The following is a 24,029-nucleotide window of genomic DNA, read 5'->3' on the forward strand; positions in this document are numbered from 1 at the left end:
AACTCAATGTGATTTCCTGCATCCCAGGGTTCATGGGCCGGGAATAGGGATCATGTGACTTTGACTCAAACTGAGAAAACTTCCATCCCATCACACCCATTCACAACCTTTGAAAGGATAGAATTGTCTTCAGATTTAATTTTGTTTTTTCTACCACTGGTAACTTCCTATACTCTTACTGAAACCCTACTGAAAGACCAACCCATATAGCCAACCAATTCCTTTGAGAAACTACCAGACAAAAGAAGTGTAACAGAAACAGAGACTAAGTTCAAATTAGCAAACAACCTTACACATTTCAATGAGTGTTACTTAAAGGTCTCTTTCTAACAAGGTTGTGGTCTCCAATGATGATTTCATGATCTCTACTGTCCCTGCCTCCTGGCCCTGGGTTTCAGGTAGCCTGCCAGCTCTGCTGCAAGAATGAAAGCTCAGGAAACATCTTGCTCAGGTGATCAGAGGTTTGATGAGATGGGGTTACTAGGTAACCCAGGAGTCAGAGAATTATTGTGGCACAGTGAGACACAGTCCCCTAGTGTCTTGACATGTCTGTGGCCATTTGTCCACGAAAGTCCAACCTTCCTGGAATGTTGGAAACGATTTCATGTCAAGTTAAGAAACCAAAGAAATATGTCACAGTTAGAATCAGTCAGAGTTTGATGTAATCACTGCACAATCCCCCAAAACAGTGTATTCCTGATCATGATAGATTAAAATCACTGCAGAAAGAAAGCTCTTGAGGTGGAAATGTGCACATACATGTGTGAAAGGACAACTATGTTTATAATCAAATCCAACAATGATTTACCACTTAAAGGGACACTAACCAATTTATTGGTCAAATCCCTTGGATCACTGTGTCAATGCTTCCAGGGGATTGTGACCTAAAAGGGAGAATTACAATACAATACTTTGTTTCAATTCGATACAATAGCAAGTTATTCATGTGGCCCCACATGTGTAGTATATGCTTAGCGCATGTTCAGTGTTGCTTTACTTACATATGGGTATGAGGGCATAAACAGGAGCCGCCTGCTAGTGGCTTTTAGGTGTTACAGGAGCTAGTGGCTTCTGGGGATCTAATTCTGACCAGCAGAACAGATCCTTTCATTTGAGTGGATGATAACACCACAAGGAGACTGAGAGGCAGTTGCATTCTCTGTCCTGGCTCTTCCCTCTTGCCTCCCATTTATTTCATTCCCAATTCACAAGCAACTTCTGCCTCAATAAAGGCAGATTTGCAATTCCTTCAGGTGGGTATGATTCACAGCTGTCGGAGCTTTGGGAGAACCAACCTATAGTAGTCTCCTTTAATTCTTAAGGGCTTTCTGGTTTTCAAACTTAGGCGTGGTGCTTAACACAGACCACTGGTGCAGGGAATGTGCAGGATGGAACCCATCTCCTTGTCAAGAGGCAAAGCTTTATTGTAAGTAACTTCCTTACCAAGGGGGCTTGAATTCTAAGGGAATTCCGCAGAGAAACTGGCCAGGAGACTCATTTATCCAGCTTTCAATCAAAGATATGCTAATTGTCTGGCTCTTCGGTAGGAAGGGGTGGTTCTTGATTGATCAGATTATTACTGACGAGATTATCTGTCAACCAAGAATTAAGGAGGGATCTTATTCACTATTGTCTCCGGAGTTTGATCTGTGGGAGTTTCCAGAGGTCAGAAGCTATCTGACTAAGGAGGGGTCAGAATCTGACTGGTTGGGCTTAGGAGTTTTCTGAGGCAGAGAATCTAGAATCACTGACTTATTGCCAGAACAGAAGCCACCCACCCTGAAATCCGGGGGAAACCAAGTCATATTACATCAATACCAGACCTGAAACCCGGAGATGTGGATAAATTGTAGGGCATCCACAGGAAGGAAGCCAGCATGGGGCAGGCTCTGTATTTATGATCCTCTATTTGGTCTGCTGCATTCCTCTTTCAGATTTCTGATATAATGTTCTGACCGAGAACTTCGCACTATTCACCACAGCACATAAAATTCCCTGAGGGTTTGCATTTGTTGTTTAAGTAAAAACTTGGAAATTTAAGAGCCTAGAAGAGAGCACAGGATCAATGTAGTATAACCCTACCAATTTCAGTTATTTATTCTAAATATATAAATATTTACTGAAGTTGTTTGTCTTTATATCATATTCTCCTCTGGCTAAATTCTCTCATAAAAAACAAACAACGCAGTTAAGCAAAAACATTGACTATAATACCTGCATCTGACAGTGTAAGTAGTGTTCTGCTGCCGAAAATATAGATAGGATCCCTATTTCTCAGTGAGGAGGTAGCTGGGCTTCTTTATCTGTTTTCTAGGACAGTTGTGGAGTTTGGTTTGGTTAAGTGATTTGCCCAGGATCACATGGCTAATTATAGACCAATTAAACTTTCTATAACTTTACTGAAGCCTATTCAAACCCAAACTTCTCTATTGTCTCAAAAGCCCCCAAGACCTAACTCTGATCATAAAACTAAGTACTCTGATTGTACCAAGACGCAGAACTCTCTAACCCCATCTGGGAGTTTTTGTCCACTGAGATCTCTCAGTGATTTAAAATAAACTTTGACTTTTTATTTTAGAAATTGGGGAAATTCTTTTATTTCACCTGCATCTTGTCTCACACACCATAAGCCTGGAAATCCCCAACATATATATACACTAATTCCCATATGTATGTATTTATGTAGGTACTTCCATATGTGCGTTCCCTGTTGCATGTGTATATTCACATGTATAATGTACACATGATGTACATTTATATGTGTATGCATATATTACCATATATGTTTATTTAGAGATGTATCCTTAGGTCTTTTCCATATTTCTGTCTTATGGGCCAGAACTTGAAACAAGGTGCTAAGTCACTGGAATTGATAGAGACAATGCTTATGTACTTAGTTCGCAGCTTTAGAATTCATACCTTTAAGAGAGTTCACCCCTTTAGAGAGCATATATAAGCTAGGATCCTCAACTAGGATTGACTTCAGGAGATTCACAAGTCAGAAGCCCAGAAGCCCACTCTCTCAGAGGCAGAGGCAGATTCATTCCACATTCCACCTTTGTGCTGGCTGGAGATTCGGAGGAGAGGCTGAAGCTGGAAGACAAAGGCAAGAGCTCTAGGAACCAAGGAGAGAGATAGGCCTCTGAGAAAGCTAACTGGGCATTTTGAAGGAGACAATAAAGGATCTGAACTTTTAGCTCCTGGCTGCATTTGGGGTGATTATTACTCTGAACTGAAACTAAGGCTGCTTCCAGAAGCCTCCCAAGAAACCTGCTCCCAGAGAACATTACATTTAGAGAAGTGAACACGACATTTCTGCCGTGTACATATCATTTGTCATCGAATAAGAGGATTCCATTGCATTCATATATCATGATTTTTTCAGTCATTCTGCTGTTCCTTGTCCTTTGCTACCACAGATACTGCTATCAGTACTTGGCTCCACCTTGGATCTGAGCTTCTGTTTTGGGCCCTCTTAGGTAAAACCTTTTATTTTAGAGGAAGAAATTGAGGATTATGGAAACTGTTTTTTCGGTTTCCCAACTGAGATATTTTTAAAAGGTAAAATGTATAAAAATATATCCCTCCTTCTCAGAAATAGCCAAGTAAATTTAAACATAATTTCTGTTAGGATTCTTACAAGGTGCTAAGTCACTAGAATGGATATAATTATCTAATTTAGCATGGTACTTACCAGTTCTCTTGTTCAGTAATGTATTTACTAGAATTCCATGAGATTCACACCTTTAAGAGAGCATACTTTTAAGGAGCTCCCACAAGCCCAGGGAGTACCCACAAGCCCATTCTCTGGGAGGATATAAGGAGCCAGGATTCAGTCAAGGAGAGGACTTCCTGGGAGAACTTCAGGGGCCTTTGGAGGAGAGAACTTCAGGAGATTCAGAACTAGGATTGACTTCCGGGAGATTCACAAGGCAGAAACCCACAATCCCACACTCTTGGAGGCAGAGCTGGCTGGAGACATTCTGACAAGAACTCATCAGGGAACCAAGTTGAGAGAGAGGCCTCTATTAAAGCTAGCCGGATCCCAGGAAAAGATTCACGACTTTGAAGGACACAATAGAGGATCTGGACTTTCCCTAACTCCTGGCTGCATTTTGGGACTATTGAACTGAACTGAAGCCAAGGCTGCCTCCAGAAGCTCCCCAAGAAACCTGCACCCAGAGAAGGATTATATTTTAGAAAAACAGAACATTACAAATTTCCATTTTAAAACATGTCTCTGCAATAGGAACACGGCTTTTGATATACCTCCAAAGTCAGACAATAAAAATTGCAGGCAAACTGCATTTGCTTAATATGAAATCATGGAATTATAGCTGGAAGGGGACTAAGACATCACCTTGTCCACTGGACTCATTTTAAAGATGAAAGGTCTCAGATCTCATTTAACCTCAAATGAGGTTAAATGTCTTGCTGAACATCCCATAGACATCAAGTGGCAGAGCTAAGATTAATGTTCAGTTTTCTTTGTCTTTTTCTTACTGGCTTTTTTTCACGTTCTTGCTCTCTGTCTCTCTGTCTTGCTTTTGTCTGTGTCTCTGTCTCTGTCTCTCTCTCTCCATGTTGCATTTCCTTTCTCTCCTTTTCTTGCTCTCTGACTCACTTTTGCTTGCAGTCTCTTTCTCTGCCTCTTTCTCTATCTCTCTATTAATCACTTGTTTTCTCTTTTTCACTCTCTCAGCCTCTGGCTCCAGCTCTCTTTCTGGTTCTGTCTGTCTGTCTCTGTAATTCTCTAACATCTGTCTTTTCTTATTCTCTTTCTCACTCTCACTCTTTTATTCTCTTTCTTTCTTTCTTTCTTTCTTTCTTTCTTTCTTTCTTTCTTTCTTTCTTTCTTTCTTTCTTTCTTTCTTTCTTTCTTTCTTTCTTTCTTTCTTTCTTTCTTTCTTTCTTTCTTTCTTTCTTTCTTTCTTTCTTTCTTTCTTTCTTTCTTTCTTTCTTTCTTTCTTTCTTTCTTTCTTTCTTTCTTTCTTTCTTTCTTTCTTTCTTTCTTTCTTTCTTTCTTTCTTTCTTTCTTTCTTTCTTTCTTTCTTTCTTTCTTTCTTTCTTTCTTTCTTTCTTTCTTTCTTTCTTTCTTTCTTTCTTTCTCTGGCTCTCTCTGTCTCTCCCCTCCCCATTATCCTCCCCTCACCTTCATTTTTTTTGCTCTTTCTGACTCTGACTCTTTCTGTCTCTATTTCTCTTGGCCCCTTGGAATCACTCTTTTTCTTTCTTTCTTACTCTCTGTTTCACTTTCTGGCTTTCCCCATCTGTCATTCTCTCTGTTTCTCTTTCTGTCTATTTATCTATGCTCTCTCTCTCTTTTTTTCTCTGTCTTTTTCTATCTCTGTACCTATTTTCCCTATGACTGATCCTCTCTCTCACTTTTTCTCTGTTTATGTGGCTCTCTTTTCCTGTCTCTGTGGCTCTCTGTCTGTCTCTGTCTCTCTCACAGTCTCTGCCTGTCTCTTACTGTGTGCCCCCTTTCTGTTTATATGTGTTTTTCTGATTCTCTATTTTACTTTCTCTTTTTCACATTCTGGCTCTCTTCCTCTCTCTCTGGCTTTTTCTTTGTCTCCAGATCTCTTGCACTGCTCTTTCTGACCTGCTTACTCTGGCCAAATCTTTGTCTCTATTTGTCCATGTTTCTTTCTGCCTTTTTAAATCGCTCTTTTTATTTCTCTTTCTCACTCTCTTATTATCTGGTTTCCATCATCCTTTGTTTCTCTCTCTCTCTCTCTCTCTCTCTCTCTCTCTCTCTCACTCTCTCTCTCTCTCATGTCTGACTCTGTCTCTTCCCTCTCTCCCTCCTTCCCTCGCTCCATCCCTCTCTCTCTGTCTCTCTGACTTTCTCTCTTATTCTCCCTTCCTTCCTTCTTTTGTTTTTTCCTCCTTTTTCCTTCTCTCTTTATCTGTTTTTGTCTCTTTGGTTCTTTCTGTTTCTCTGGCTCTCTCTATCATGCTCTCTTTCTCTGCCTTTCTCTCTCATATCTGTTTCTTTCACTCTTTCTGTTTCTTTCTATTTTGCTGACTACTTTTTTCTCTGTTTCCCTCTCTCTTTCAGAGCTTTCTTTTCTCTCTCTCTCTCTCCATCTTTGTATCAGTCACATCTTTCTGTCTCTCTGATTATTTTTTCTCTTTCTCTCTCACTTTCTGTTCTCTCTTTCCCTCTGACACCTTTTCTCCTTTTCTCTCTTTCTCTGTTTGCTCTATCTGGTTTTTCCTCTCACTGCTCCTGACTGTTTGCCTTTTTCTTTCTCTCTAATTCTGTTTCTCTCCTTCTTACTCTTTCACTTTCTTTCTCTGTTCCTCTTTCTGACATGGTTTCCTTTTTCTTTCTTTTTTTCTCTCCATTTCTTTTACTTTTTCTGTTTCTTTTTCTTCTTTTAAATTCTGTCTCTGCCATTCTCTGGCTTTCTCTCTATCTGGCACTTCTATTTTCTCCTTTTTCTCTCTCTGATTTTTTCTCTCTTATTCTCTCTGGCTCTGGATCTGTCCCTCTCTGTCTCTTTTTGTCTTTATGTTTTTTTAATCATTCTTTCTCTTGATCAGTTTCTGGCTTCTCCCCTCTGTGTTTTTCTGTCTCCTTGGTATCTCTCCATCTCTTGCACTTTCTCTCTCCCCGCCTCCCCCCTCCCCCACTCTCTCTCTGTCTCGCAGTGTCTTGCTCTGCCTCTGTCTCTTGCTGTTTCTTCACTCTCTCTCTTTTAATCTTTTCATTTATTTATTTATTTATTTACTTACTTATTCATTCATTCATTTATTTATTTTATGTCTCTCTCTTTTTCACTCTCTCAACTTCTGGCTTCTGCTTTCTTTCTGGTTCTGTCTGTCTGTCTGTCTGTCTCTTTCTCCATCTCTTTGGCGTTCTCTCTTTCTCATTCTCTTTTTCACTGTCTCTGCCTCTATCTTTTTCTTTCTCATTTACTCTGTTCCTCTCTCTTTCTGTTAATATCTGTTAATTCTGTTAATATCAGACTCATTTATTTTCTTTTTTTCTCTCTCTTACTCTCTCACTTCTCTCTCCCTTTTTTTTTTTCTATTTGTCTTTCTCTCTGACTCTGCTTTTTCTCTCCATCTGGTTTTTTTTTTTTTTTTCTATTTCTCTAGGAATCCTTTTCATGGAATCCTTCACATCAAAAATAACTTGTCTCTGACACAATCTCTGATGCCAAAACTAAAAAAAAAAAAAAAAACAAAAAAAAACAAACAAACAAAAACAACAACAACAACAAAACTAAAACCACAGGTTTCTCCTTGCTAGTTAAAGATAGAGGTCTGTGCTTGTGGAGGAGGAAGGAATTTGTGACCAAAGGAGAACTAAAGATCATTATTGATCACAAAATAGAAAATTTTGATTACATCAAATTTAAAAGCTTTTGTACAAACAAAACTAATGCAAACAAGATTAGAAGGGAAGTAACAAATTGGGAAAACATTTTTACAGTTAAAGGTTCTGATAAAGGCCTCATCTCGAAAATATACAGAGAATTGACTCTACTTTATAAGAAATCAAGCCATTCTCCAATTTGATAAATGGTCAAAGGATATGAACAATTTTCAGATGATGAAGTTGAAACTATTTCCACTCATATTACTATTGATCAGAGAAATGCAAATTAAGACAACTCTGAAATACCACTACACACCTGTCAGATTGGCTAAGATGACAGGAACAAATAACGATGAATGTTGGAGGGGCTGTGGGAAAACTGGGACACTGATGCATTGTTGGTGGAGTTGTGAAAGAATCCAACCATTCTGGAGAGCAATCTGGAATTATGCCCCAAAAGTCATCAAACTTTGCATACCTTTGATCCAGCAGTGCTACTACTGGGCTTCTATCCCAAGGAAATACTAAAGAAAGGAAAGGGACCTGTATGTGCCAAAATGTTTGTGGCAGCCCTTTTTGTAGTGGCTAGAAACTGGAAAATGAACGGATGTCCATCAAGTGGAGAATGGTTGGGTAAATTATGGTATATGAATGTTATGGAATATTATTGTTCTGTAAGAAATGACCAGCAGGAGGAATACAGAGAGGCTTGGAGAGACATCAACTGATGCTGAGTGAAATGAGCAGAACCAGGAGATCATTATACACTTCAACAACTATACTGTATGAGGATGTATTCTGATGGAAGTGGATATCTTCAACATAGAGAAGAGCTAATCCAATTCCAATTGATCAATGATGGACAGAATCAGCTACACCCAGAGAAGGAACACTGGGAAATGAGTGTAAACTGTGAGCATTTTTTGTTTTTCTTCCCAGGTTATTTTTTTATCTTCTGAATCCAATTCTTCCTTTGCAACAACAACAACAACAACAACAATAACAACAAAGAATTTGGTTCTGCACATATATATTGTATCTAGGATATACTATAACATATTTAATATGTATGGGAATGCCTGCCATCTAGGGGAGGGGGTGGAGGGAAGGAGGGGAAAATTCGGAACAGAAGGGAGTATAAAGGATAATGTTGTAAAAAATTACTCATGCATATGTACTGTCAAAAAATGTTAAAATTATAAAATTAATTTTAAAAAAATTAAAAAAAAAAAGATAGAAGTCTGTAGATTGTGCTAAATGTCCAAAAGTGACTGCCTCCCTCCAGTGGTAGCAATCTGTAAGAGCAGCTAAATTAAATTGCTAAAAAATGCATCTAATTAAGTCACACATTGAGAAATAGATTACATTTTCTTTCTCTTTGATATTAATTTCTGCTTCTGTTTTCTTTTTGTGTTTCTCACTGTCTTTCCCAGTACCTGGCTTTCTGTGACTTGTTCTTTCTGTCTCTCTCTCCTGTCTGTTTCTTTCTTTGACTGTTTTTCTCTTTTTCATTCTCTCTTGCTTAATCTCTCTATTCTGACACTCTCTTTCCCTCTGAGACTTTTCTCTCTCTGTTTGCTCTATCTAGTTCTCTTTGTCACAGTCTCTGTCTTTTTTTTTTTTTCTCTTTCTGTCTGACTCTGTTTCTCTCACTGTCTCTATTTCTTACTCTATAACTCTTTGTTTATGCATCTCTTTTTGTCTCTTTTTCCCCTCTTTCTCTTACTCTTACTGTTTTTGTTTCAGTTTTAAATTCTCTGTCTGATTCTGGCTCTCACTCTCTGACCAGCCCTTGTATTCTTTCCTGCTTTCTCTGGATCTCTCTTTTAATTGTTCTTTTTCTTTCTTTCTCATTCTTTACTTCCTCTCTCTCTATTTTTTTTTTTGTCTCTGTATCTTTGTCTCTTGCCCTTTATTTCTCATTCTCACTTCTTTGCGCTCTCTCTCTCTCTGTCTCTCTCTCTCTGTCTCTCTCTCTCTCTGTCTCTCTCTCTCTCTGTCTCTCTGTCTCTCTCTCTCTGTCTCTCTCTCTGTCTCTCTCTCTCTCTCTCTCTCTCTCTCTCTCTCTGTCTCTGTCTCTCTCTCTCTCTCTCTCTCTCTCTCTCTCTCTCTCTCTCTCTTTCTTTGTCCCTCTAACCTTTTCTGATTCTCTTTCTGGATTTCTCTCCTTTGTTCCCTCCCTCTCTATTCCTCTGGCATATTCTTTCTGTCTGTCTGTCTTTGTCTTTGTCTCTGTCTCTTCTGTGTCTCTTTGACTCTGTTTCTCTTTCTCTTTATCATTCTGGCTCTCTCTGGTTTCCTCTCTGTCTCTCTTTTCCATTGCGTCTTCCCTTTTTTTAGATTAAAGCTTTTTATTTTCAAAATATATGCATGGATAATTTTTAACATTCACCATTACACCTTGTGTAACAAAATTGTTCCCTCCCTTCCCCCCACTGTCACCCCTAGATGGCAAATAATCCAATATATGTTATATATGTACAACTATTTTGTACATTTTCCCACATATATCATACTGCACAAGAAAAATTATATCAAAAAGGAAAAAAAATTGAGAAAGAAAACAAGATGTAAGCAAACAACAAATAGCGTGAAAATGCTATATTGTGATCTTCATTTAATTCCCACAGTCCTCTCTCTAGTTGTAGATGGCTCTCTTCATCACAAGATCATTGGAACTGGCCTGAATCATCTTGTTGTTGATGAGAGCCATGTTCATCAGAATTGATCATTGTATAATCTCGCTGTAACCATGTACAATGATTTCCTGGTTCTGCTCATTTCACTTAATGTTAGGGGCATTGTTGAAGACTTAGCCTGAGAATAATGAGAAAATATCAAGCTAGGTTAGAGCAGGGTCAACTTACCAGGTTGATGGATAGAAGTATTGAATAAGAATGGACATAAGCAGGACTGCTGTTGACACTTACAGATTTTATTGTGTAAGTACTCAGGGCCTATTTTCCATCAAACGGAGACTATGATCATTGACCTATGCTGAGATCCTCAGGGTGTTTGCTGTCATACATGACATACTTTGACTTGTGATAAGTGCACAGGAGATAGCACAAAGATCTGAGGGGACCCTCCCCAGCTTTAACTTGACAGTAGTGTTTAGGTTTATACATGATACTGAGAGCTATATAGTATAAAAAAGGAAGCAGGCAGAGAGACAGAAAAGGGATTTCCTGGCATGTAACTGATCAGCAATAAAGCTGTCTTCTCTTTCCTGCTCCTCTGGCTCCTGACTCTTCTTCTTAAGGATATGGCTGTCTGTGTCCAGTAGTACTCTAAAGATAGGTAATGGTAATTCCCCTGGCTGCCCCCCATGGTAGGATCTGGACAACTTAGCATCAGTTTGTGTAAATCTCTCCAGACCTCTCTGAAATCCTCCTGCTGATCATTTCTTACAGAATAATAATATTCCATGACATTCATATACTATAACTTATTCAGCCATTCTTCAGCTGATGGGCATCCATTCAGTTTCCAGTTTATACCCACTACAAAAAAAGCTGCCAAAAATTTCTGCACATGGGGGTCCCTTTCTCTCCTTTATTATCTCTTTGGGATACAGGCCAGTAGAAACACTGCTGGGTCAAAGGATATACAATTTCATACCCCTTTGGGCATAGTTTGAAAGTGCTCTCCAGAACGGATGGATCATTTCACAACTCCATCAACAATGCATTAGTGGACCCAGTGTTCTCACAGCCCCACCAACATTTGTTGTTGAGGGCCAGGAGGTAAGAATCCATTCCAAGTCTTGAATCTTACAGTAACTTGGTTCATCAACCTCCTTTATTGAATAGCAGAGACATACTTGTTAATGTAATGATAAGAAACCTGGGGACTGAAATAAAATGTAACCTCTACTATAAAATGGATCAAAAGCATACATTTGAACTTAGGACAGAAAAAAAACAACAGCCCATAATAGAGACTAAAGGCATCTGGGAGAAAGGCACTTGAGGACATTGGTATGATAATTTTACTCTGATGTGTATATCAACTTTTTACATCTCTGTTTAAGTAACTAAGATCCTGGAGTTAATAATTTACATCTTAGTGGATAGTGCTTGTTAGAAAATGCTATAGGAACATCAAAACATATATTTTGTATCAAGTCTATAAGCATTGGAGGTTCATATATATTTGTCTCTCTGATCAATAACATTTGAAGACTTCATATTGAACTCCTCCCTGCTTGGCCCCTGACTGAAATACCCTTAATTCACTACTGGAGCTGGACTTCAACAAATGGTTGTTATAATTTTCTGTCATTTTAGACAATTTCAGAGGTGTGTAGTGATGCCTCAGAGTTGTCTTCATTTAAATTTTTCTGATCAATAGTGATTTCAAGCACTTTTTCAAATGATTAGAAATTGTTTTAATTTCTTCATTTGAAAATAGTCTGTTTATATCCTTTGACCAATTATCAATTGGATAATGGCTTGAATTCTTATACATTTGAGTCAATTTTCTATATATGTAAGAAATGAGGTCTTTTTCAAAATATTTGAATGTAAAAAGTTGTTCCCAATTTATTAATTCTCTTTTAATCTTGTCTGCATTGACTTTGTTTGTACAAAACTTTAAAACTTAATATAGTCAAAATTATCCAAAAAAAAAAAAATCCAAAATATATCCAATACAAAATTGTTTTGTATTCAATAATGTGCTCCTGTTCTCTTTGAACACAAATCCCTTCCTTCTCCACAAATCTAAGAGGCAAACTATCCTTTGTTCTTCTAATTTGCTTATAATAGTATTCTTTATGTCCAAATCAGTAGCCCATTTTGACCTTTCTTTGTACAGAGTGTTAGGTGTGGGATGATGGCAGACCATTGTCCTGGAAGTCTTCTTAAACAATGGGATCAGCTTTAAAATGACTCAATACAATCAATTAAAACTCACATAGAATACAGTATATCCTAATTTTGCATTAAAGAACCTTATCAGAATTTTAACATTAATAATTTCTTCATCCTCAGAAGCTGTTGAATTAACTTCCTCCAATTGAGGAGTCCCTATAAACTTTTCTGAAATATAAATAACAGATACAACATCAATATTGTTTAAAAAAATTCCTCTAAGGATAGTTAATCTCTCCTCCCACCAAAACATTACTAATTAATTGCAAAGTCAATTTTGCAGGCTATAAATTGACCTTGACAGTTCATTGTTGATGTTCCTCCACAGGTACTTTAAACCTGGTGTTTTCAGCCTCCAGACTGCAATCCCAGTCATATCTGGTAAGTCCTTCCCACTCTCCTGCAAATTGCAACTGCAAAGGTATTGTCTTGGTTAGTGATCTTGTTTCCTAAGGGCTGAAAAAGAATGAGGACACTGCCAGTATATAATTCCTTAAAAACTTATCCTTTGTTTCAAGAGAGGGTCTTTACCTTTTTCCTCCCAAATGAAATAAACCAATCTCATATGGGAAAAGTCCCAGATCATTTCTGGAAACAGTTGTAATTTTTTAACAAAGCAAGAGGCAAACATTTAGTCCAAGGCAATTGAGTCTCTATCATCTTCTGTAATGCTTAAGAATCTGATTCATTCTTTCCACTTCCCCTGATGAGGGCAAATGGCCAATTATATGAAATTGTTCCTCAACTTGCAATACTTCCCCATTATTTCTTATAAAACCTTAGAAGTAGAATATGTGCCTGTATAAGAATCAGTAGGCTCTATTAATTCATACTTAAGTACAATTTGTTCCAATGTTATTCCACTAAGCCCTTTTAAAGTAGCAGAACCTAGGGAAAAACTTCCACTCATCTCCAATGATATGATATGGTATAACTTCTAGGGAAATATAGTGGTGATTTTGGGGTCCCTTGTCCTTGGAAGACTTCTTTTCTAACAATGAGTAAGTATTCCTAAATCTTCTAGCTTTGGAATCTGCCTCAGGAAACTCCCATACCCAATCTGTCCGACTATTCCTTAGTCACATAGCTTCTGACCTCAGGAAACTCTCACAGATTAAACTCCTGAGACAATGTGAATAAAACCACTTCTTAATTCATTGCTGAGAAGTAATATTCTGGTGACAGAGAACCACTCCTTCCAAAGACCATTCCTTCCTACCTATGATCCATAGAATTAGAATGTGTATGATTGAAAGCTGGATAAAAGTATCTCCTTGCTTCTATTTCTCTGCTTAATTCCTTACAAATCAGCTCCCTTTGTAATGGTGTTACTATTACAATAAAGCTTTGCCCCTTGGCTAAAGAGATGGATTTAAGCCTGCAAATTCTTTTGTGATACTTTGTGTCACTGGTCTGGGACCCCAAACTTTTGGGATTCTTCTTTCCAACCTCAAAAGTGTCATTTCATTAAAACCTAATCTGAATATTTTAGGACCATCTAAATAGGAGATACAAACGTGATCTCTTTAGGTAAGTTACCAAAGAACCAACTTTTTTAAAAACTAAAAATCAAACTAAATACAGATTTAAATTTCTAGTAACAATACTTCAACATCAATGCATGCATATTTTAAAACTCTTATGCTAGAATTAACAAATTCACAATTTTAGCACATACTGGATAATTCTCATGCTAACTTACAGAGTTGCCTCTTGATTCTTCATTCTTTCCACTTTACCTGAAGAAGGAAGGTTCCAAGGAATATGAAACTCCCATTTCTAGCTTGCTCATCTGCAAGACAGTTTCTTCTAGCTTCCAGGACTGGCCAAGTTGATGCCCATTCACATGTATTGTAGCAATGGTCTCAGACAGGAAGAGGTTTGGCTTTTTTTTTTTTTTTTTTTTTTCTAATTAAAGCTTTTCATTTACAAAACATATGCATAGGTAATTTTTCTACAATGACCCTTGTAAAACCTTTTGTTCCAAATTTCCTTTCCTTTTCCCCCACCTCTTATATTAGATGGTAGGCAATCCAATATATGTCAAATATGTTAAAATATATGTTAAATCCAATATATGTATACATATTTATACAGTTATGTTGCTATACAAGGAAAATTGGATCAAGAAGGAAAAAAAAAATTGACAAAGAAAACAAAATGTAAGCAAACAACAGAGAGTGAAAATGCTGTTTCCACAATCCTCTCTCTGGGTATAGATGGCTCTCTTCATCACTGAACTATTGGAACTAGTTTGAATCATCTCATTGTTGAAGAGAGCCGAATCCATCAAAGATGATCATCATATAGTCTTGTTGTTGCCATGTATAATGATTTCCTGGTTCTGCTCATTTCTGGGTCAAAGGGTATGTACAGTTTGATAACTTTTTGAACATAGTTCCAAACTGCTCTCCAGAATGGTTGGATCCATTCACAGTTCCACCAACAATGTATAAGTGTCTCAGTTTTCCCATATTTCCCCCTAATATTCTTCATTATCTTTTCCTTTCATTTTAGTCAATTGACAGGTGTATAGTGTACAATTAACCTGTGAAGAAAATCCAAAATGCAGACGGACAAAAATAGAGGGATTGGGAATTCTATATAGTGGTTCGTAGTCATCTTCTAGAGTTCCTTCACTGGGTGTAGCTGGTTCAGTTCATTACTGCTCTATGGGAACTGATTTGGTTCATTTCATTGTTGAAAATGGCCACATCCATATCTTCAACATAGAGAAGAGCTAATCCAATTCCAATTGATCAATGATGGACAGAATCAGCTACACCCGGAGAAGGAACACTGGGAAATGAGTATAAACTGTTTGCATTTTTTGTTTTTCTTCCCAGGTTATTTTTTACCTTCTAAATCCAATTTTTCCTTTGCAACAACAACAACAACAACAACAACAAAAAAGAATTCGATTCTGCACATATATATTGTATCTAGGATATACTATAACATATTTAATATGTATGAGAATGCCTGTCATCTAGGGGAGGTGGTGGAGGGAAGGAGGGGAAAATTCAGAACAGAAGGGAGTGCAAGGGATAATGTTGTAAAAAAATTACCTATGCATATGTACTGTCAAAAAATGTTATAATTATAAAATTAATAAAAAAAAAAAAGAAAGAAAAGAAAATGGCCACATTCATCAGAATTGATCATCATATAATATTGTTCTTGAAGTATATAATGATCTCCTGGTCCTGCTCATTTCACTCAGCACCAGTTCATGTAAGTCTCTCCAGGCCTTTCTGAAATCATCCTGTTGGTCATTTCTTATAGAACAATAATATTCCATAATATTCATATACCACGATTTATTCAGCCATTCTTCAATTGATGGGCATTCACGTAGTTTCTAGTTTCTGGCCACTACAAAAAGGGCTGCCACAAACATACTTGCAACATACAGATCCCTTTCCCTTCTTTAAGATCTCTTTGGGATATAAGCCCAGTAGTAACACTGCTTGGTCAAAGGGTATGCACAGTTTGACAACTTTTTGAGCATAGTTCCAAATTAGCATTCCTTGTTTTAACTTAAAAGGATTTTTAAATGAAGATATATAAATATAGTTTTCAGTGTTCATCTTTGTAAAATTTTGAGTTCTAAATGTTTTCCTTCCTCCATCCTCAGCTTTCTTCCCCCAAATGACAGTCTAATATAAATTATACATGAACAATCATGTTAAAGATTTTCCCACATTAGTCATATTGTGAAAGAAGAATCAAAAGGGAAAACCACAAGAGAAAGCAACAACAAAAGTGAAAATTGTATTCTTTGATTTGCATTCAGACTCCATAGGTCTTTCTCTTGATGTGGATATCATTTTCCATCTTGAGTCTTGAAATTGTCTTGAATCATTTTATTGCTGAGAATGGCTAAGTCTTTCATAGTTAGCCATCATACAATGTTGCTGTTACTGTGTACAATGTTTTCCTGGTACTCACTTTACTCAGCATTAGTTTATTTAAGTCTCTCCAGTTTTTTTTTTTTTGTTTGTTTGTTTGTTTTGTTTTGTTTGTTTGTTTTTTTAAATCTACCAGTTCATCTTTTCCTAAACAACCAGAATATTTTATTTCATTCACATGCTGCAAGTTGTTCAACTACTCTTCATTTGATAGGCGTCCTCTCAATTTCCAATTCTTTGACATTACAAGAAGATCTATTATATTTTTGCACATGGGGGCCCTTTTCTCTTTTTAATGATCTCTTTGGGACAGACCTAATAGTTGCTGGATCAAGGGTATAGACAATTTTATAGACTTTTGGACTTTGTTCTTAATTGCTCTCCAGAATAGTTGCATAGAAATGATGTTTGTTTTATGGATTGACCATTGATGGTAAAAATTATAAACTGAATCTGGCCTTGCTTCAAACCAAGTCAGTATACTAACCATCAAGAGTTGGAAGGACCGAATGCCTTAATAAGTAATATTTAAAGGCCAGATTTAAGACCATAGTACATAGGGCACTAGGTTTGTCAGGAAGACAGCTTCATGAGTTCAAATCCTACCTCACACACCTAAGTAAGTACCTAAGTATGTGAATCTGGCCAATTCTCTTAACCCTGTATGACTCAGTTTCCTCATCTATAAAATGAGCTGGAGAAGGAAATTGCAAACCACTTTAGCATCTTTGCCAAGAAATGCTCCTCGCCCCATCTTGGGGGTCACAAAGAATCAGACACCAGTGACATGACTGAACAGCAGATCAAGCAGACTGTTGTAAGGGCCTGCAGACAATCAGGTATAATTTGATGATAATGCTTCCTTGCAAAGGTTCTATAAGCTCAAGCTTCCTTCAGGAGAGGTGGCATGGATGGCCTAAAGACTACCAAGCCCAACTGTCACAAGCAAAATCTCATCAACTGAGGTGCAAATTAATAGCTTATTAGATGAATGTGAATTGACTTCCCCCTGGAGCTAAAGATCTGGAGATTGATTCCTGCCCATATTTAGGATAGAACAAAGAAAAGAAATTGGGGAAAACAATTTCATTACTTAAAAGACTGAAAGCCTTATGAAGGCAGGGACAATTTGAGTGGTTGAAAGTTTGAAATGTGGACTGGTGTCCACCTCTCAAGAACCAAATTCCAGCTGTGATGATGTTCTATTTATGGACTACCTTCCTAATAGGTGTTCCAGCAGAAATGTTTAGATATCTGTACACACATGACTTTGGCCTAGAGCACTTCGGAAACCCCTTCTCTGATACATTCAGTGAAAAGGGAAGGAGAAGTTGGCTTGGGTCCTCATTACCATCCATATGAATTTGGTTAGAAACCTTTCTTCCTATCAGTGCTTGACTTTCCCAGTAAAGCAGAGCTTTTCTGACTTACTTTGAAGAAACAGAAGCTTTCTGTAGTGCATTTTGAATTGTTTCCTTCTGTCCAACATGTTGATCTCTGAATAGAAAATCATTACTCTGATGAGGGGGCTGTTATTAATACCTAAGCCATTCATGGATTTGTAGAGTACATGTGACTAGCGCTTCAGATACCTCTGCTATGGAATTTAGTTCTTTTAGATTTCACTTCCAGACTGACAGAGTAAGTGCAACCATGCAAAGTGCAAAGCCTCTTGTTGCTTCATACTGGCTGCTTTTTTTTTTTTTTTTAATAATGATTTTGCTGTTTTAAGTTCACCATTCTGATATAGTCAGGTACAACACTTACCTTCCCCAGTAACCTCCATATTCTAGAGAAAGATATGTCCTCACTAGGTACATTCCTAAGATTTCTTTTCATTATAAATCTTCAGAGGAGAGGCTGAGAGATGAACCCTGGTAGAAAGCCTTCCTGCACAGAGGTCATAGATGGCTTCTCCTCAGATTGAATTATCTGCTCAAAAAGTCTGTCCTTCATTTAAATGCCTTTTCTCATCTGAGTCAGTTATAAGATTCCTGTGTATCCCATTAATTCTCTGATGGTAAAGAAGGACCTACTTAGATCTAAAGGTGATGATGATTCCATTCTTTCTCTCCAGAGTGAATTCTCTGATATGCGATAAAACCTTTTCTCTCTGTAAAAGCCTCTTCACGTTAGTTACATTGAAAAAGTTCCTGTCCATGTGAATTTTCTGATTTCCAATAATACTAACTTTCCATGTAAAAGTCTTTCCACAATGGTTACATTCATAAGACTTCTCTCTACTGTACCTTCTCTGATGTTGAACAAGACCATTCTTTTGTGGAAAAGTCTTTCCACATTGATTACCTTCATAAGGTTTCTCTCCAGTGTGCTTTCTCTGATGTTCAGCAAGACTGGAGCATCTTCTGAAAGGTGTTCCACATTGATTGCATTCATGAGATTTCTCTCCTGTATGGATTCTCTGATGCAGAGTAAGACATTCCTTTTCTGTACAAACCTTTCCACAATGGTTACATTCATGAAGTTTCTCTCCAGTTTGGGTGCTCTGAAGTTGAAGAAAAACAGTCTTCCATGTAAAAGCCTTTCCACATTGATTACATTCAAAAGGCTTCTCTCTAGTGTGAATTCTGTCATGTAGAATAACTGTTCTGCTATTTGTAAAATCCTTTCCACGTTGGTTACATTCATAATGCTTCTCTCCAGGGTAGAGTCTCTCATGTGTAGCATAGATTTCTCTCCCAGTCAAGTTACAGGGGCCATCACTCATGAATCTTTCAAGAGTTTTTATCCACAGAAATCCATCACTTAGTTTTGTAGTAATTTCCTTCATTTCAAGTCTGATTTCTTCTTTTGAAAAACAAACAAACAAACAATAAACCAAATACTGACATAATATACACATATACATTCATATCCTCCTTCCTCCATCAGCAGAAACTCAGTATGTTTCCCAAACAAAGAGAAAAATCTTAAACAGGCAAAACCAAATATTTTAAATTCCCATTAACTCCCCCTTTCCAAGATTAATTTAACTTATAATAGGTTACATAGAAAATTACATCTGATGTAATTACATCGATCTGAAACTTGTTTTAACTTCTGTGACCACAAGATGTGGATAAATTGTAGAGTATCCACAGGAAGGATGTCCACAGGAAGGATATCCACAGGAAGGACCTTAAGTCTGTGCCAGGAGGATCATTTGGAAGAACTAAGGAGCTTTAGTTAGGAGACCTGTTAGAATCTAAATTCATGTCAGTCAGAACCAGGATTGCCCTCTTCAAGCATGTGAAATCTTACCCAGTCTTCTTAGACTTTTTCTGTCTGACCCAGGATGACCAGAATAAGAAGCAATGGGGGCAGGAGGGTGGCAAGACAGATTCACTTTTCAGGTCACCAAAATAAATAAATAAATAATTTTCTAAGAATTTTGGCTTCCTAGATGTAAAGTTGTCTACTTCAAGATGTAGAGGGATCTCTCTCTGGGGTTTCACCTTGGATAGACAAACTTTGAATTCCCTTCCAACTCTGAGAATCAGCGACTCCAATTCTCCACTTACACTCGACCCCTCAGAGTCCTTGTAGAATTTCTTCTAGTTTCTGATTTCAAGATTATTGACTAATATTATTTCTGCCATTACCATTGCTTAAGAATAGTGAAAATTCTAGACCCTTGTTCTTCTGGGATCTCTAGAAGCAATGATTTTGCTTGTGGCCTGAATAAAATTACCTGCTCAGGACATTGTAATGGATCTAAGGGTTTCAACTTGCACTTGAAAATAAGTAAAGAATGAGGCATTTCAAGAGATGAGTGAACTAAGATGAAGTCTTTAAAAAGTTGAATTGTTAAGTTATTTGATAAATGGCCTTAAACCAAAAATTAAGGGAAAGAGATTGATAATAGAAAGGATTATTGCTAAATTTATTCAGTTAAATGTGGAAGAGTGTTTAAATATTGGAATGACACTTTCTTACAGTTCATAATTTGATAATTTGAATTGAATAATATTTTGGAATGTTTGGAATGGAATAACTATTACTGGAGTATGCTGGAACTCTATCTTCCCAGAAATCAGCCGGAGTCTTAATTCTTTACAGGAGTACAATTCCCAAATTTATTCAAATAAAAGTATTTAAGAAGTTTTAACATTTTAATAACACTTTTACAGTTTAATTCCCAGTTTCATAGTATCCAGATCACAAAAGGAAACTTCTAAGAATACAATTGTATCACCATCTAAGAATACAAATGTATCACCATTAAAAAAAAAAAATCTTGTATTTCTCAGGCATTGGTTTCCCAAACATTCCAACAGCAGAAGAAATCAAAGTTGATATATCATAAATAACATTGCAGATTTAAAAAGTGAAACATACTCTCTAAACAGTGTCAGTTCTGTTCTGTGCATTCATTTCTGAATTACCTTAATATACAAAAATCTTTTCATCCTTTCTCAATGTGTTATGTTAGCATGATCACATTCAAAATAAAATACAGTAATTCTTTTTTTTAATTAATTTCATAATTATAACATTTTTTGACAGTATATATGCATGGGTAATTTTTTACAATATTATCCCTTGTACTCCTTTCTGTTCTGAATTTTCCTCTCCTTCCCTCCACCCCCTCCCCTAGATGGCAGGCAGTCCCATACATATTAAATATGTTATAGTATATCCTAGGTACAATATATATGTGCAGAACCGAATTTTGTTGTTGTTGCAAAAGAAGAATTGGATTCGGAAGGTAAAAATAACCTGGGGAGAAAAACAAAAAATGCTCTCAGTTTACACTCATTTCCCAGTGTTCCTTCTCTGGATGTAGCTGATTCTGTCCATCATTGTTCAATTGGAAGTGGGTTAGCTCTTCTCTATGTTGAAGTTATCTGCTTCCATCAGAATACATCCTCATACAGTATGGTTGTTGAAGTGTATAATGATCTCCTGGTTCTGCTTCTTTCACTCAGCATCAGTTGATGTAAGTCTCTCCAAGCCTCTCTATATTCCTCCTGCTGGTCATTTCTTTCAGAGCAATAATATTCCATAACCTTCACATACCATAATTTACCCAATCATTCTCCAACTGATGGACATCCATTCATCTTCCAGTTTCTAGCCACTGCGAAAAGGGCTGCCACAAACATTTTGGCACATACAGGTCTCTTTCCTTTCTTTAGAAATACAGTAATTCTTATCCTTTAATTTTTATTCTTGCAGTTTCTCATCATATTGCTTTAATGAAGTTACAGGATGTTTTGCTTTCGGGTCCCCCAGTAAAAGTTTAAAACATTCCAATCCAATCCAATCCAGAGTGACAAACTGCGCGGAGCATCCCCAGCTTCCCAAGAGCCCCTGGCTGCTGCCTGCACAAACAATGGGTCCCTCACTTTGGCTCCGTCTGGTGAGGCAGTTTTAGCAGGGTGGTCTTTCTGCTCTGAAGGATGGGGGCTGAGTCTGAGAGGGAAGGAGCTGGGGGAGGCCGTGGGGAGAGGGAGCTCTCAGAGATGATCAGCCAGATCTGGGCCACCCAGAAGGAATTTGAGTGGAGTTTGGAAGGCATTTAGGACAAAAAAGGGGATCTTTGAGTGATGGATGGCAGGGCTTAGGTAGGAGAGGCTGTAAAAATTCTAAAGTCCTGGCCTTGGGGTGGGTGGGGAATGGGCTCATCCATCCAGGGACTGGGTGGGACTCTTGGGACTAGGAAGACCTGAACTGAGTGAGCTGGTGAGAAGCAGGAAATCCTTAGGCTGAGATCTGTGACTTCCCCTGCAGCTGTGACCTCTTTGTCTTCTGGGAGCCAGACCATGCAGGTCCCAGGTAGGTCTGAGGCAGAGCTTCTCCCCACTCTCCATATTTCCTGGTTTGAGCTGACTCCCCTGGCCATTGGGTCTCTTCCTGACTTCATGGTGTCCTCCAAGTCTACCAAGGCCTTTCAACCAAGCCTGCCTGCTAGCTGAGCTCCCAAGCCAAAACCTTTTCCAGACTCCCACTCCCTTCCCAGATTTGGGTCACACTTTTCCAGATTTCAGACTTTGTGTACAGAAATCCAGGAATCCTGATTTCAGCCTTCTGCTCAGGACCCAGGCCTCCCATCTCCCTGTTTCCACCTCATGTTTAGAGATTCACATGCTCTGGCTTCCCAGCATTTTGTCTAAAATCAAATCTTCTCCTCAAACCCAGCCCCTTTTAAGGATTCAAGAGTACTGCCTTCCTACCTCCAGTACCTCACCTTGGACACCATTACTAAAGCTCTTTTCAGTTCTTCCTTATGTGATCCTATATTGGGCTTGTTGCCCATCAGCTCCCAGGCATGGGGCTCCCTTTCCCTTGAGAGACTCCAAGAATAAACTCTCCAAGATGGTCCCAGCAGTCCTCCCCAGCTCCTAAGTAGACCTCCTGATTTCCCAGGCTCAGCTGTTCTCCTGCTGCACTTCTGTCACTTGAGTGTCTCTGACCTCCTGCCTTGACCCATATTGGTCTCTCTTCCCTCCCAGAGCCCTCAGAGTGGAATCCAGACAGGATTTTGTCCCCCAGGCTCAGGCTTCCCCTGGTCACCACCTAAATGCTTCATTCCAAGTTCTCCTTCCCCCACTTTCCTGCCTCCCCTGCCTATATCAAGCAGACTGTTGTCTGAATGATGATGTGTGTGTGGTAGTTGGGGAGAAAGGGGACACAGGAAGGGCAGAGAACTAGGTTGGGGGATAGAGCTCTGACTCAGCAGTAACTGAGGCACTGACTTCTTTCATCCCAAAGCTCCTCTTATACCTCTGGGGTCTCTATAGGAAGATGGGGAGAGGAGGGAAGAGAAGAGAAAAAGTAAAAGAGGGAGGGGAGTAGTCTTCCTCTTCAGCCCACCTTCCTTTCCAATCCTGACCCTCCCTGCATTCTTCTGTAGGGTAGAGTCTCTCCCCTGAGGACAGGCCCAGGGCCTTTGTACCTCCTGGAGGACCTCACTCCCTGAATCCCTGCAGCCTGGCCTCCCACATAGGGAAAGAGGGGAAAGTCCTCTCCTCCTCTGGGATGCTTCTCCCTCTCCAGCTTCATCGTCTGAGGACCCGAGCCTGGCCCAAGCAGGGACAGGGTCAAAGGCAGACACCCAAAGTGGAGTGAAATTAGAAGAGTTTTAATGTGAGAGCCCCAAATAGCCATCGCCCAGACTAAGAACACTAAGGCACTCAGGCTGGGACTAAGAAGATGGAGCTGGGCTTTTCCATGCAGAGGTAAAAGGACATCTCCTACTGTTAGGTGTGACCTCTCTTAGTAAGAGATTTGGTTGCTGCTACTCTGAGGGTCCTTCTAGGGTAGGAGCAGCAGGGCCCAGAGATCAAAACCAGGGACTAGAGGGAGAAACTTGACAAAATGGAATCACTTTGGTTGCTTTGCTACCTGCACAGGGAGCCTGGAGCCAGAGGGAATGGGCCCTGGGAGCCTCGGACCTCCTCCTCAGGTAAGTGCAGACCATCCACAGACCTACCCAAAATCAGCAGTCACAGCCATTGCCATAGATATGGAGGATGGGCTGGAAACCTGGCAGGACCTTGTGTGTGGGTTATTTCTGCATACAAATAGGCATCAGGGGGAACACAGTAGGTACAACACTGCCCTGCCCTTCTATGTTTCTGAGTGATTCCTTGGGCCCTTGGTGTCTTGGGCACTGAGACACAACTACATACACCCCCTTCCCATTACAATAGAATGAAAAGGTCCACCACTTCATGGTGACTCTGTCCCACTGCAATCAGGTCTGCTCTTTGGGCCCACCATTGCCCCCCTACCTCCCCAAAGTCTCTCCTCTCCTCTTGATTTGCTATGGCCAAGCTCTCCTTGTAGCCTTTGAAGCTCCTGGAAAAGCCTTCACAGACTCTTATCCAAACAGCTTGGGAGCAGAGCCTGCAAGACTTCCCAACTTTTGTCCTAGGCATGACATCAGAGCAGGAACTGTCCTCCTGG

At 38.8% G+C, this 24,029-nt stretch overlaps 1 long non-coding RNA gene across 1 annotated transcript; it reads left to right on the forward strand.

Annotated features, from left to right (window-relative positions):
- Positions 1 to 1,352: 1,352 nt before the first annotated feature.
- Positions 1,353 to 23,527, forward strand: LOC141552153 (uncharacterized). Its single transcript, XR_012485079.1, has 3 exons — positions 1,353 to 1,426; positions 12,536 to 12,588; positions 23,474 to 23,527. It is a non-coding gene; the product is annotated as an uncharacterized LOC141552153 (long non-coding RNA).
- The last annotated feature ends 502 nt before the right edge of the window (positions 23,528 to 24,029 follow it).

The sequence above is a fragment of the Sminthopsis crassicaudata genome, chromosome 1 (assembly GCF_048593235.1).
Source record: "Sminthopsis crassicaudata isolate SCR6 chromosome 1, ASM4859323v1, whole genome shotgun sequence".
NCBI classification, from domain to species: Eukaryota; Metazoa; Chordata; class Mammalia; order Dasyuromorphia; family Dasyuridae; genus Sminthopsis; species Sminthopsis crassicaudata.